Here is a 15,220-nt window from a genome sequence, read left to right as displayed (position 1 = left end):
AGGATTGTCCGTCCAACTTAGTCCGCTGAAACGCGTTTCAGCGGACAATCCGCTCGTGTGTGGGCTTCAGCTGACTTTTTCAGCGGACAGTCTGGTGGACTAATTCTTTCGGAATTTCCATAATACAGTCCGTCCAAACTTGGTTTCAGCGGACAGTCCGCTCGTGAGTAGGCAAGTTGGACGGACTAAGTATGGCGCATGCTCGGAAAGGATTTACATGGCGAAAGGTTGCATTGCAGTGTATTGGACGTCGTATTTCTAGTCCCGTCGTACGTGCTGTACACGTCATCGCGCAAGCTTTCAGCGGACTGTCTGTTCGTCGTGTGTGGTCAAGTCCGTTCATTCAAAAGTAGGACGGACTGTCTGTCGGATTGTCTGACGAACTTAGTTGGACGGATAGTCCGCCCGTGTGTACGCGGCCTTAATCTTAGGACTAAAATGGCATTTTAGTCCCATTTTAGTCTTCTGCAATTGTTTTAGTTTTAGTTGTATTTAGTCGACTAAATCTCCAGTAAATTTTAGTTGTCTAAAATCTAATGGGTGTAATTCAATTGTAATGCATTAGTTAACAATTCTCTACAATTTGCAAACTCATTATATACTGCTGAAGTGAAAAATCGAATATGTTATTTATTATTACATTGAGGTATGAACATGCACTACAGACCAGTGTTCATTTTGAAGTCACATTTCAATTTAGTTTTAGTCTTTTGACTAAAATGGCATTTTAGTTTTAGCCCCATTTTTGTCTTTTGACTAAAATGCCATTTTAGTTTTAATCATATTTTAGTCATTTCAGTTATTTTAGTTTTAGTCCTATTTTAGTCGACTAAAATAATATTCATTTAGTCGACTAAAATGTTTTAGTCATTTTAGTCGACAAAATTAACACTGGTACATGCATACACATTTTTTTTGGCAGCAATCCTTTTAGTTAGCACACACCATATATCACCTTCATTTAGTCACTGGTATATGTTCACCTTATCAACAGTTCATTCATCTCACATGGTCTCATTTACATATCCTTGCAGAGCAGTGTGGGTTGTCAAGCACACACAAGATTCACATGGTTGTGATATGGTCATCTTATCTTCACCTGGCTGCTGTCCCCGGTTTGGATAGGATTCCTCACCTCAGCTCCAGGGGAGATTATCATCCCTGTCCCCCATCTTCCCTTGGGTATAGGTTGGGCATTGCTATTGGACCATTTTGTAAGTAATAGACCCCCCTTTTTTTTGAGAGATGGTTCTATTTTTAAAGGGTATCCTATATTTATAGATATGTTATTTATTTGATTTCAAAGCAATTTACTCCTGATGAGTGGCGTGAGCCATGAAATGTGTGTTGAGTACACTTTGAACTGATGCCCAGTCGAGTTTGGCTCACTTATGCCCTGTACACAGGGTCGAACATTCCGACGACAAAATCCGTCTGATTTTTTTCCAAAGGATTTTGGCCTAAACTTGTCTAGCAAACACGCGGTCGCACAAAGTTTTAGGAAAATCTGATCGTTCTAAATGCGGTGACGTAGAACACGTACAATGGGACTATAAATGGTCCAGTAGCCAATAGCTTTCTTCTCGTAATTTATTCTGAGCATGCGTGGCACTATGTCCGTCGGAATTGTGTACACACGATCGGAATTTAAACAATCGGATTTTGTTGTCGGAAAATGTTAGATCCAGCTCTCAAACTTTTTGTGTCGGAAATTCCGACGGAAAAAGTCCGATGGAGCCCACACACGATCAGATTTTCCAACAACATGGTCCGATTGGACATTTTCCGCTGGAAAGTCCGACCGTGTGTACAGGGCATAAGAGTAATTGTTTATGTTTATTATTAATGGATGAATGATCTATGAAATTGTACTGCTAATCATGTTGTATAATAACTGTATGTGTATACAAGTGATCTGTTATTTACAGTATGTCATGTCTTTTACCAAAGATTATTGATACTTGATTTGGAATTAATAAACCATTTAATGATCAATATAAACTAGATATTTATTCAGTGACATGCCTCATATAAAGTCCCATTCTTTCCTCTTCCTTTTTAGCCTAATCTATCTAGCCCTGTAAAGAAGAGATAGCTATACTTATCTATTCTGCAGCTGCTCTAGTCTGTCAGTGTGTAGGCATGTGCAGGAGAGGCAGCCAGAAGCCCTATAGCAATTCTATAGGTAGCGTCACTTCCCACAAATAAAAACACCACAAAGAATATAGTACCTTCTAAGACAAACAAATTAATCATTTATTGGACATATACAGTATATGTTACAAAAATACATTTTGGAGGCCAATTCCCCATAGGGATTCTCTCATCCCTCCAAAAAGAACCATCCTTCCCATCCCTATCACCTGTCTCCCACCCCACTCTCTATTCCCAAGACCTCCCCTCCACTCCCACTCACTACTTCCCCCTCAGACGTCACTTCCCAGGCATTTCTCAGCCATTGTTGGTTCTCTCCTGCACACAGCATCCACCACTGGAGACCAGACTGGATTGGCTTCAGAAAAGGTAAGTATAGAGATTTTTGCTTAAAGAGTTAGATAGATTAGTCTTAGAATGTGGCAGAGAGCAGGTTTAGTATTAAGCATTGACAGGAATTTCACTTTAAAAAGTGATTGAACAGTACTGACTGGCATATTCAAGGTTTTGGATATCTTTTTATATCCTTTTCCATTTTTATAACGTTCCATTACCTTGTTACACAAGGCTTTTGACAGTTCTTTTCTGCTCCTGATGGCTCGGTATCTAGCCTGCTTAATGCATCCACGTGAGAGCTAATAAACTCATTGACTATTTATACACAGACACTGATTGCAATTTAAAAAGCCACAGTTGTGGGGAATTAACTTTTAATTACCATTTTAACCTGTGTGTGTCTACTTGTATGTCTGTACCAAGGCCAAACATTCCAGGGTATGTAAACTTTTGATCAGGGTAATTTGGTTGATTTCTGTTATCAATATGATTTAAAAAGCAGCCAAACAACTTTCCAATAATAAATGGCTTCATATGATCACTATTCTTAAATAAAACACTTTTTTTGGCATGATCAGTCATATTTTTCGATATCAATGCCAACATTTCACAATTTCTGCCAGATATCTTACACTTTTCATTTATAAACAATAACAACTCACTGTTTTCAATGTGAGCTTTGCTATTTTCTACAGTAGTTAAAGCAAGAATTTGCTACATAATTTGCAATTTTGACTGTTTCATTTTGCTTTATTACAGGCATCAAATACTAAACATGCTCTCACATGTTATTTTCTTATCAATTCCTTTGTTCTCTTAAATACAGATTGCGTTTTAAACAGTGAATATAATAGGAAAAAATAAACAGAAGTTGTAATCATAATCAATAAAGAGTGGTCAGCTTGATCTCATTTATAACCCTTGATGCTGTTCCAAAATGGCTAGATTATAAAAATTCAGTAAAAAAATAAAAATAATAGCTACCTTGCTGACAACAGTGTTTACTCATCCAACGCATAATCTTATGAAAATCAACCTAATTTAATTCTGGTTTCATAAAGCTCCAAAAGACATAAACTTAGCTTTTTTTATACTTTTAATTATTCTCGTGGATCGACATCTGCATCACTGACTATGTTTCTTATACATAGATATTGCCCAAGCTGCACTAATTTCATCCAGGTATGGGCATGTGAATTGGAGGCCGTGCCCCACTGCCCGGCGAGTGGGGGTCTCATGTTGGGGTATCGATTGTGGATGCACTTGGGACATCCCTGCTCATCGGAAGCCTATCTGTTGACCGATACCTTCCTGTTTGGGCTTCACTTTTTAAGTGCAGACCGGTGGGTTAAAATGCGTGTCAGTGGCACGGGACGCGCCACTGCCCCCCGGGAAGGGTTTGCGCTGCGCGCCATCACGTCAAGCGACTTCATGACAAATTGAGGTTGCAATTGGTTGAGTGCCGCGATCTGTCACACTGAACACCAGCTGATTTCAATAGTACAATAGACTTCAGTCAGCCTCACCAGGGGTATATTAACCCACACCCCAGACTTCCCCAGTGATATCGTGGTGGTGTCGGGATGACACATTTTACAGAACATAAGGCAGAGGTATGTAAATAGCACACAGTGTTTTTCACTCTTTGAAACTTAAATCTACCTTTTTTTTTTACCTGTTCCACCCTATTTAGCATACTTATGCGAGGGGTGAAGTTCTTAGATATTTATGTCTACCATGTCGACATATTTACCAATCTGCATCTTTACAATGTTCTATGAGTACCTTTTTCTTTATACTTTTTGCTTCATTTCTCCTATAAATATACAGATAAATATATACAGCACTTTACTGCAGTATACATCTAGACTCCTTCGATTTTTGGTCAGAATCTTGGCAGGAGTTTGATTCTACATGCCTGAAGTCCTTGCAGTTGGGGCTTACCTCGGTTTTGCTCTCAATCTGTGGGAATACAGCCCTTGGCCCCCTGGTTGCTTTTATCGATAATTTGCTCATCCTTGAAAGTATAGTCTCTTTTGCTGTTATGTTGTTATCAAACGTGTCTAGAGATGCATACTTGTTTTGACTAAAAAATATTATTTTCTTTGCTCAATTACTATTGACAACATTGTTATACTCGTTCATTACTTTACTAATGCATATTTATATTATAGAATACTCATGACTTTCAAAAAATGACATAAGCCTCCGAAGAAGGAATACAAGGTCCAAACATGTTATGCCGCGTACACACGGGCGGACTGTATGGCCTACTTAGTCCGTCGAAACACATTTCAGCGGACAGTCCGCTTGTGTGTGGGCTTCAGCGGACTTTTTCAGCGTGCAGTCTGGCGTACTAAGTATTTCGGATTTTTCGAAATTCTGTCCGTCATACTTTGGTTTCAGTGGACAATCCGCTCGTGAGTAGGCTAGTTCGACGGACTAAGAATGGCGCATGCTCAGAAAGGATTTACACGGCGGAAGGGTGCATTGCTGTGTATTGGACTTCCTATTTCTAGTCCCGTCGTACGTGCTGTACACGTCATCGTGCAAGCTTTCGACGGACTGTTTGTGCATCCGTGTGTGGTCAAGTCCGTTCATTCGAAAGTATGACGGACTGTCCGTCGAATTGTATGACGAACTAAGTAGGCCATACAGTCCGCCCGTGTGTATGCGGCTTTAGGCGTCATTTGTAATATGGGTTCTTGCTAGCCCAACATTGTCTACAGGACAGCTGAGCTTTATACCAATGTTAATTTGAGTATACTTGTTATTTGTTATATACACATTTTTATCATGTAACTATATTCCTTTGCTTTTGCAATTTTACTGTATGTTTATAATAAAATATATTTCTTCTACTACATTACCCGGTCCGTCTATAAAATACCAGGGGGGTATTACTTTGCCTTGAGCACCAGGTTCTCCTTTTTTTGGCCTTGTCTTTGGTTGTCCTTATTGGATCAGATGGACCAGGTGTTTATACACACACTGCCAATCCCTGCCCCATTAGCTTTTTTTATACTGCACAGTCTTCCTTAAGTACCTGACCATGGGTTCAATTTTTACACAAATCAACTGATTCCTAACCATACTTGAAGTCATCCATCATAAATAAAAAATAAAAAAATAAAGAAAAAACATTCACAGTCAAATTAACAGACAGCATTGTATGACATTAATTAGAGAATAGAAAGACATTGTTAATACTGTACCTTTAAAATGTGGTTATGGAAATGCAAGAGGTTTAACCACTTCAGCCCTGGAGGATTTTACCCCCTTGCTTACCAGAGCACTTTTGCGATACGGCACTGTGTCGCTTTAACTGACAATTGCGCGGTCGTACGACGTTACACCCAAGCAAAATTGACGTCCTTTTTTTTCCACAAATAGAGATTTATTTTGGTGGTATTTGATCACCTCTGCGTTTTTTATTTTTTGCGCTAGAAACACAATATTTTTTACTTTTTGCTATAATAAATATCCCATTTAAAAAAATAATAATAATTTTTTCCTCAGTTTAGGCCGATGCGTATTCTTCTACATATTTTTGGTAAAAAAAAATCGCAATTAGCGATTATTGATTGGTTTGTGCAAAAGTTATACTATCTACAAAAAAGGGATAGATTTATGGAATTTTTTATTTTTTTACTAGTAATGGTGGCGATCTGTGATTTTTTTCGTGACTGCGACATTATGGCGGGCACATCGGACACTTTTGACACATTTTTGGGACCATTCACATTTACACAGTGATCGGTGCTATAAAATTGCACTGATTATTGTGTAAATATGACTGGCAGGGAAGGTTAACACCAGGGGGCGCTGCAGGGGTTAATATGTTCCCTATGGGATTGATTCTAACTGTGGGGGAAGGGGGCTCACCAGGGGAGGAGACTGATCGGTGTTCCTCTGTACTGGGAACACACCATCGGTCTCCTCTCCACTGACAGGACGTGGATCTGTGTGTTTACATATGCTGATCCACGGTCTTACTGTGTTCCCAGGGGAATCGCGGGTGCCCGGCGGACATCGCGGCTGCCGGGCACACGCACTGGGTCCTGAGCGATCCCAGGAAGGCCAGGAATCAGAGGATGGGAGAAGGGAGAGAAACCCAGAATGGGAGATCCCATCTGCGAGCGTCATATGACTATTTGCCGGGGCTGAAGTGGTTAAGAGACTTGGCAAGATAAAAAGTGATTTTTTTACCTACACATTATAAATACTGCCTTCTACATCACAGCTCTCTTCTTCCTGCTCCCACTGTATAATCCAGACATGTAGCAGAAGCAGACACCTATCCCATCTGAAAATGCACACTATAGTGCCTTGAAAATTTCTTCAGACCCCTTGAAATGTTCCACATTTTGTTGCACAAAATGTATGGTGACCATTTGTGTTGTAGTAAAATACAAAATACTAGGAACAGTTTTGATCCAATTACATAAAGTTCCTTGAAAAAGTATTTACACCCCTTGGCATTTTGCACATTTTGTCATGTTACAACCAAAAACGTAAATTTATTTTATTGGGATTTTATGAGATAGACCAACACAAAGTGGCACATAATTGTGAAGTGGAAGGAAAATGATAAATTGTTTTCAACATTTTTTTACAAATAAATAGCTGAAAAGTGTGATGTGCATTTGTACTCAGCCCCCTTTACTAACTAAAATCTAGTTGAACCAATTGCCTTCAGAAGTCATCTAATTAGTAAATAGAGTCCAACTATGTGTAATTTAATCTCAGTATAAATACAGCTGTTCTGTGAAACCCTCAGATGTTTGTTGGAGAATCACAGAACAAACAGCATCAAAATGGCCAAGAAACACAGACAGGTCAGGGGTAAGGTTGTGGAGAAGTTTAAAGAAGGGTTAGGTTGTAAAAAAATATCCAATTTTTGAACATCTCATGGAGCATTGAATAAGTCATCATCCGAAAAGAAAGAGTATGGCACAACTCCAACCCTTCCAAGACATGGCCGTCCATCTAAACTGACAGGCCGGGCAAGGAGAGCATTCATCAGAGAAGCAGCCAAGAGGCCCATGGTAACTCTGGAGGAGCTGCAGAGAGCCAATAGCTCAGGTGGGAGAATCTGTTCACAGGACATCTATTAGTTGTGCACTCCACAAACCTGGCCTTTATGGAAGAGTGGCAAGAAGAAAGCCATTGTTGAAAGAAAGCCATAAGGAGTCCAGTGTGCAGTTTGCAAGAATCCATGTGGGGGACACAACAAACATGTGGAAGAAGGTGTGCTGGTCAGATGAGACCAAATTAAACTTTTTGTCCTAAAAGCAAAATGCTATGTGTGGTGGAAAACTAACACTTTACATCACCCTGAACACACCTTCTCCACTATGAAACATGATGGTGGCAGCATGGTGTTGTGGGGATGCAAAAACTGAAAATTATCATTTTCCTTCCACTTCACAATTATGTGTCGCTAGTGTGTTGGCCTACCACATAAAATACAAAGCTTGTGATTATTTTTTTAGAACCTATCCCTGTTTTAAACTTCTCCACAACTTTATCCCTGACCTGTTTGGTGTGTTCCTTGGCCTTCATAATGCTGCTTCTTCACTAAGGTTCTCTAACAAATCTCCAAGGGTTTCATAGAACTTAGATTAAATTACACACAGGTGGACTCCATTTACTAATTAGGTGATTTCTGAAGGCTATTGGTTCCACTAGACCAGTGATGGCGAACCTTGGCACCCCAGATGTTTTGGAACTACATTTCCCATGATGCTCCACTACAGTGCAGAGTGCCAGAGCATCATGGGAAATGTAGTTCCAAAACATCTGGGGTGCCAAGGTTCGCCATCACTGCACTAGACTTTAGTTAGGGATATCAGAGTAGATGGGGCGGAATACAAATGCAAATCTCATTTTTCACATATTTGTTTGTAAAAAAAATAAAAAATGTAAAAACATTTATAATTTTCCTTTCACTTCACAATTATGTGCCAGTTTGTGTTGGTCTATCACATAAAATCCCAATAAAACACATTTACGTTTTTGGTTGTAACATGACCAAATGTGGAACATTTCAAGGGGAATTAATACTTTTTCAAGGCACTGTATGCATGCTGGTGTTTTTATTTATTTATTTTGTACACAATTTTGAGGTATTAGTGCAGTCACACACTTTGAACCTTAGTTTGGACATTTTGTCTTTTAGTGACCGCAGCTTCCATAGTAGTTAGGTAATCCATTTGTCGCAGACATTTTTTGAGACACTAAAACAACTGCCCCTATTGAAAGGTTTTCTCTTCTTGTTCTGGTGAAGATTCAAAATGTTGGGTTTTTCCTCACTTTTAGGGCTTATGACAGTGATCACCTGAGCAAATAGGGTTAAAAACCCAACAGAGGTTCTAACCCTTCCAAAAATTCTACACTCTAACCAATTACTTTGAATGCACTTCAATTTTGAAAACAGCCAAAAACGTAATATTTATTTTCTTTATTTTTGCACAGAATTTCCTATACTTCTCACAAACTTGCTCCTTAAAGCGGTTCTGCACCTAAAATAAAAATATTAAAAGCCAGCAGCTACTAATATTTATATTACACTTACCTGTCCCAGAGTCCAGCGAAGTCGGCGGCAGATGACGAGCGATCGCTCGTCTCGCTGCTGCCCCCGCCGCCATCCTCTGTCAGGGAATCCTGAAGTGAAGCATTACAGCTTCACTGCCCGGTTCCCTACTGCGCATGTGCGAGACGCGCTGCGTGTCTCTTATGGTCCCCCGCTCTGTCTCTGGGAACTGTGCGTTTCCCAGAACACAACGGGGGGCGGGGCGTCTGCGGCGGTCTGCCCGGAAGTGGGTGCAGATACCTGGATTATCCACGTAACTGCACCCCCTCCCCCCTGAAAGGTGCCGATTGTGGCACCGGAGGGGGGGAGGGATCAGATTAGCTTGAAGACACATGACAAGCACCCACTACCAAATGATTTTCATTTTTGATTTGGTACATTTAGAGACTCATGGATAAAGCTGTCCAGTTTTTTCAATAAGCCAGTAGGCTAATCAAAAAAAATTGAACAGATTACTCCATCCACACAATCGAAGTGGATAGAAGAAGCCTCCCTACTGTGTTATTCCTCTTTACTTCTCCAATGTCAGAATACGGCAATCAGCACTGTAGCCTATTGGCTGCAGCAATATGAAAAATTAAATAATTCAGCACTGCACCATAAACAGCAGTATACAGGCATACCCCACTTTTAATTACACAATGCGGTTTATTTACTAAAGCTGGAAAGTGCAAAATCAGGCTCACTTCTGCGTATAAACCAATGAGCTTCTAACCTCAGCTAGTTCAATTAAGCCTGATAATAAAACCTGGAAGCTCATTGGTTTCTACGCAGAAGTGAGCCTAATTTTGCGCTTTCCATCTTTAGTAAATAAACCCCATTGTGTACTTAAAAGTGGAGTATTCCTGTATAGTGAAAATCCAAGTTTAAGTCCAATAAATAAAAATAAAAAAATATAAAAAACAGAAAGTTCACGTATTGTGCCACTTAATTATCCTCATCTTCCTATTTCTTTGGTGAAATTAACACATAACGTGCTGCAGACACCACCACTGCCATTAGCAGCTCTCCTCACTTTTTGACCTATGATCAATAGGTCACATGTGCATGTCTCTTTAACCAGTTCCTGCTTACGTTATAGCCAAAAGATGGCTACAGCATGGGCTTACTTTGCCGGGAGGACATCCATGGACATCCTCCCATGATTGCGCTGCCTGTGCATGGGCGGCACGTTCTGTGATCACTGCTTTCTTAGGACACAGCTGATCATAGATCAGGTTAAAAGGCCAATTATAGTAGATCTTTACCACATGATCAGCTGTCTAATGACAGTTGATCACAATGTAAACACAAGCTGGTTATCGGTATTCCTTTCTTCACACTGACAGCGTGAGGAGAAGAGAGCCAATAACCGGCTTGTGTTAAAGGGTCATCTACATTGAGAATCAGGGACTGCTTATCAGTGTCCTCAAAACGAATAATGCTCCACTAGTGTTAGTAAATGTATCTAACCACTTAGTGTCTCAATTCTCCTGTACCAATATGAGTGCCATCATAATAACACATGAAGAAAGCATTATTTGTTTTGAGTTTTATTTGCACATTTATACTGGGAGTGTGTTACTTGCTGCTTGCATGTATTACACAGATTGTATTCTAGTTACCTATTACTACCTATCAGATTATTATCTAGTTACCTATCTAGTTACTATCACAGATTATTATCTAGTTACCTATTTCAACCTATTATATTTATATTTATTAATGATTATCAGTGCAGCCCCATCAGTGCCCACCAGTGCTGTCAATCAGTGCCCATCTGTGCCTCCTCATCAGTGTCACCAACAGTGGTGCCTATCAGTGCTGCCTACCAGTGATTTGGATCAAAATTCGGCCAGTTTGGTTTATAGCCAAATATAAAAACATTGAAAATGTGCTGCTGGCAAAATCTACAAGTATACCACACACTCCTAAACCAATATGAAAAATGAAATGATTCAGCACTGCACCATAAACAACAGTATCTAGTGAAAATCCAAGATTAAGTCTGATAAATATGGTCAGCTACTCAGCTTTAAAATTATAACAACCTAATTTTCCCACTTAACCAGAAAACAGATGCAAGATGCAACTGCAAAACTTTTTCTAAAATCTTAGCAGGTCATATAGTGCATATGCATTGAAAGGCATTTATTAGCAAAACTTAAGTGAATATGTTACTATAGAAACATTAATAAACTAACATTACAAAGTTATAGCCAGCATCACATGGTGTTGGTGTACACCATCTGCTTGTTAACATGTGGCTTTTTTGAGCCCTGGGACAATTCAAATCCAAAAATCAGTATGAAAAAGCTGAATTCCCTGTTGATAAAATATAACATATGCCCCTACCATATCCCGCAACATAATGCACATGCCCCCTGTTCAGGGGCTTTCACGATATTTTAAAGCCCGAGTATAAAAAACAGATGGTATATACTAGCACCTTGTGGTTTCTGCTATCTCACGCTAACTTTGGTTTGTACATATTTTCATAGTGACAATTTTATTTTAGTAAGCTGATATGAAGAAGGTAAATTTAGAAATGAGGACATTAAACCGACAGATTTTAGATCAGGCCAATCAAACTGATTTGAGCAGCCTGAAAGTTAAAAAAGTTTATCAATACACACGCCATGTGAGATCTGACAGCTCCAGACGTTCAGCCGAGTTGATTTTCAAAATGGAATTAGGAGACATCAGAGGCATCTAGACGCACAGAATAAAGTCCTATTTTCACAGATGACTTTGCACTATCCTGATGAGTACACAAATCAAAGAAAGGAAGGCATCCACTGGTTAATGGAAGTTTTTTGGTTCTGATTTAGCTCCATGACATTATGTTGATGAGAGTCCACAGACAAGTTCCAATTTATTGAAGTTTTCCCCAGATTGACTGTAACTATGGGAATATACACAGAAATACAAAAAATGCAAAGACTGGTATTGTGTTTTTTTTATTTTTTATTTATGTAGGCTACACAAAAAAAAAAAAAAAAGTTGTGATCATATTTCTTTTCTTTGTCTGTGCTCTCTTGGTTCTATACCAGTGTATAACACATGTTCTGCAGTGCTTAGTATGAGTGGTCAGTAAAATGGGGGACAAATCATTGATGTCCATTTGCCTGCAGTGTCTGTAACCATAGAAGCCAAATTTCTCAGTGTTTCAAGAGCAACAGTCTCCACAATTATGATTGCATACACAAAGCATAACAAGACTTTACCAGCCAAAACATGTAATTATTGACAGGGACTGTCAAACATTAATTAGGATTGTGACCAAACATCACAGAACTAACGCAGGAGAAGTGACAGCAGAACTCAATATCCACTTCCAGCTACCTTCCAGTTGCCCTTTCTTTCTTGGTTCACACCTAAACCGGCTGCGGGTCGTACAGGAATGCTGTGCATCCCTGTTCTCTGTTTCAGGGATGAATCGGGCAGAATTTCTGCCTGAATTTGGCCCTGAAACTGAGACAAAGACACACAGCGTTTCTGTGCAGTGTGCTCCACAGCCACCCCAGAGATTCTCCTGCTACATGAATTGGATGCAGGTAAATCCGCATCCAATTCGCATAGGTGTGAACCCAACCTAAAGTGGTTGTAAAAATGGTCGTGTGTACAGGGCATACGTCTTTTCCTGCCATCACTTTTCTATGTTTCTATGAAACTTGGCCAGTTTAGCAGGGATCAGTAGAATATTTCAAGTGCAAAAAGAAAAAAAGAGAAAAGAAGAAACACTTTCAGTATTACTTACAAAGCAGTCCAAAAATAATGGCCAGCTCCAGGGAATGGAATAGAACAGTGGCCCGGCATAGATGGTCCCAACTCCCAACCGAGGCAGGAGATCCTCTAGACAGGACCCATGGGGAACAGTAGCCATGGAGTAGGACGGAGAGCCACTACACAATGCCATAAAGTGAAATGTGTGCATGATTGACATCTGCCCAAATCTGTGTACAGATACATATAAAGTAAAATCATAAGAAGCAGCCAATAAAATTATAATAATATAATTTTATTGACTGCTTCTTGTGATTTTATTTTATATCTGCATATAGATTTGAGCAGATGTCAATCATGCACACATTTCACTATATGGCATTGTGTAGTGGCTGTCGGATCCACTCCATGGCTACTGTTCCCCATGGGTCCTGTCTAGAGGAACTCATGCCTCAACCCCCAGTTGGGACCATCTATGCCAGGCCACCGTTCTATCCCATTTCCTGGAGCTGGTCATTATTTATGGACTGCTTTGTAAGTAATACTGAAAGTGTGTCTTTTTTTCCTTTTTTTTTTCTTTTTCCTCTCCACCAAAATCCCATCTATGGGGAGTAGTGGATCCCTATAGATAATTGAACAATGTATCCATTATCTTTTAGAGCAGGGATATGCAATTAGTGGACCTCCAGCTGTTGTAGAACTACAAATCCCATGAGGCATAGCAAGACTCTGACAGCCACAAGCATGACACCCAGAGGCAGAGGCATGATGGGACTTGTAGTTTTGCAACAGCTGGAGGTCCGCTAATTGCAGATCCCTGTTTTAGAGCATTCATGCATCCAACCCCTGACGATTGGTAACAGTCCAAGAAATGCGTAGAGTGTTCTTATATGGGTGACAAGTATAAATTTTCCCTGATAACTGTATCATATTACAACCTTTATCAATTTCACATATCATGTAAATCATGTAATAATCATTTGTATATATTTGAGTGTTTATCATTCATTTTGTCTTTCACAAATCATGTTCATCAATTGATTATTCACTATTAAATGTATTATTTTTATATGATTCTTTATGACTACATTTCTATATCATAAATGTTTCACTGTTATTGATTTTATTAAGCTTATTATTATTATAAATTACCCCTAGGGGACTGTGACATTCAATTTACTCATGTTTACTTCATAAATTATTATACACATCAACATTCCTCATGTAAAGTCCCAACCCCACTTCTTTTTGTTTTTCGCATAACATTTAGGGATGGAGGTATGCTAATGCTGCTATTATAGGTTGAGACGGGTCACGTTCATTTCTGATTATGTATATGGTTGCAAACAGGAACAAACTCCTCGTCCTCATTGGAATGCTGACAAGTCATTTGTTTTACTGACCACTTGTACTAACTGCTGCTGATCACAACGTGTGATAGACAGGTTTAAAACTTGGAGAGCATAGACAAAAGGTTTATTTTTTTATATTTCAGTGTAACCTACTCTAATAAAATGAAGCCTTTCAATGCACTTTATTTTGTCCACCTCCCTGTATAAACAGAATTTCCTCACAAAATAGGTATTATAGCTATTATAATAATAATAATAATAATAATAATAATAATAATAATAATAATAATAGGTAACCTGTGCTTACAGGACAGAAATCAAACATGTAACAATCATAACAAAAGTAAATATTCATTGTCCTCTTACTAACCCTAGGTCTATATCTGTTTAGGATATCAATCTGCTTGTAAGCATTTATTCTGATCTGACATTTTTCATGTTAAAATATTGATTTACCTGCCTGTTCAGCAATATTGATCAGTGTTGTGTACTGCAGTAATTATGTTCACTTTTTCTGAAAGAAGATTTATTATTTTATAACTATTTTTCAATAAACTATAAATTCACTTATGGCCTGATTGTGACTGCAGTGCTTGCGTATGTTTTTTGCCACAATTGTGCGATGAATTTTAAAGATAACCTCCAGGAAAACCGCTAAATACACAGATAAGATACATATATGGAAGCTGTTTTAACTTCGTAAGGATTTATATTTGTCTAGTTTCCAGTCCTGAGATTTGCATAGTCCTTTCAGACAGCTGGCTTGATGAACTGGTATTTCTCTACTAGATTACTTTAAGTAAAACAACTTGGTCCCCACCCTATCCCCAGCCTGTGGTTGGACAGCGAAGGAGCAACAGCTTTTTTTTTTTTTGCTCATCCTTCCAATCACTTTGATTTTTCCTCCTGTCAGCATGTTCCCTGTCATAACATGTGCATGCAGCTCTACTAAGAGGCAGGCTTGTAGAGGTCCCTCCCTCTTCTAGTCTGATGACTTCTGAACATTGGATAACAAAGTCTTATAAGAACCCAAATGCTGACACTTACTGTTAACGTATGAGAGACCAAAATGGTAGGG

This window comes from Lithobates pipiens, unplaced genomic scaffold (genome assembly GCF_037356315.1).
Source record: "Lithobates pipiens isolate NorthernLeopardFrog02 unplaced genomic scaffold, aLitPip1_a1.2 Scaffold_18, whole genome shotgun sequence".
NCBI lineage: Eukaryota > Metazoa > Chordata > Amphibia > Anura > Ranidae > Lithobates > Lithobates pipiens.
Note: the sequence above shows the minus strand (reverse complement) of the source record.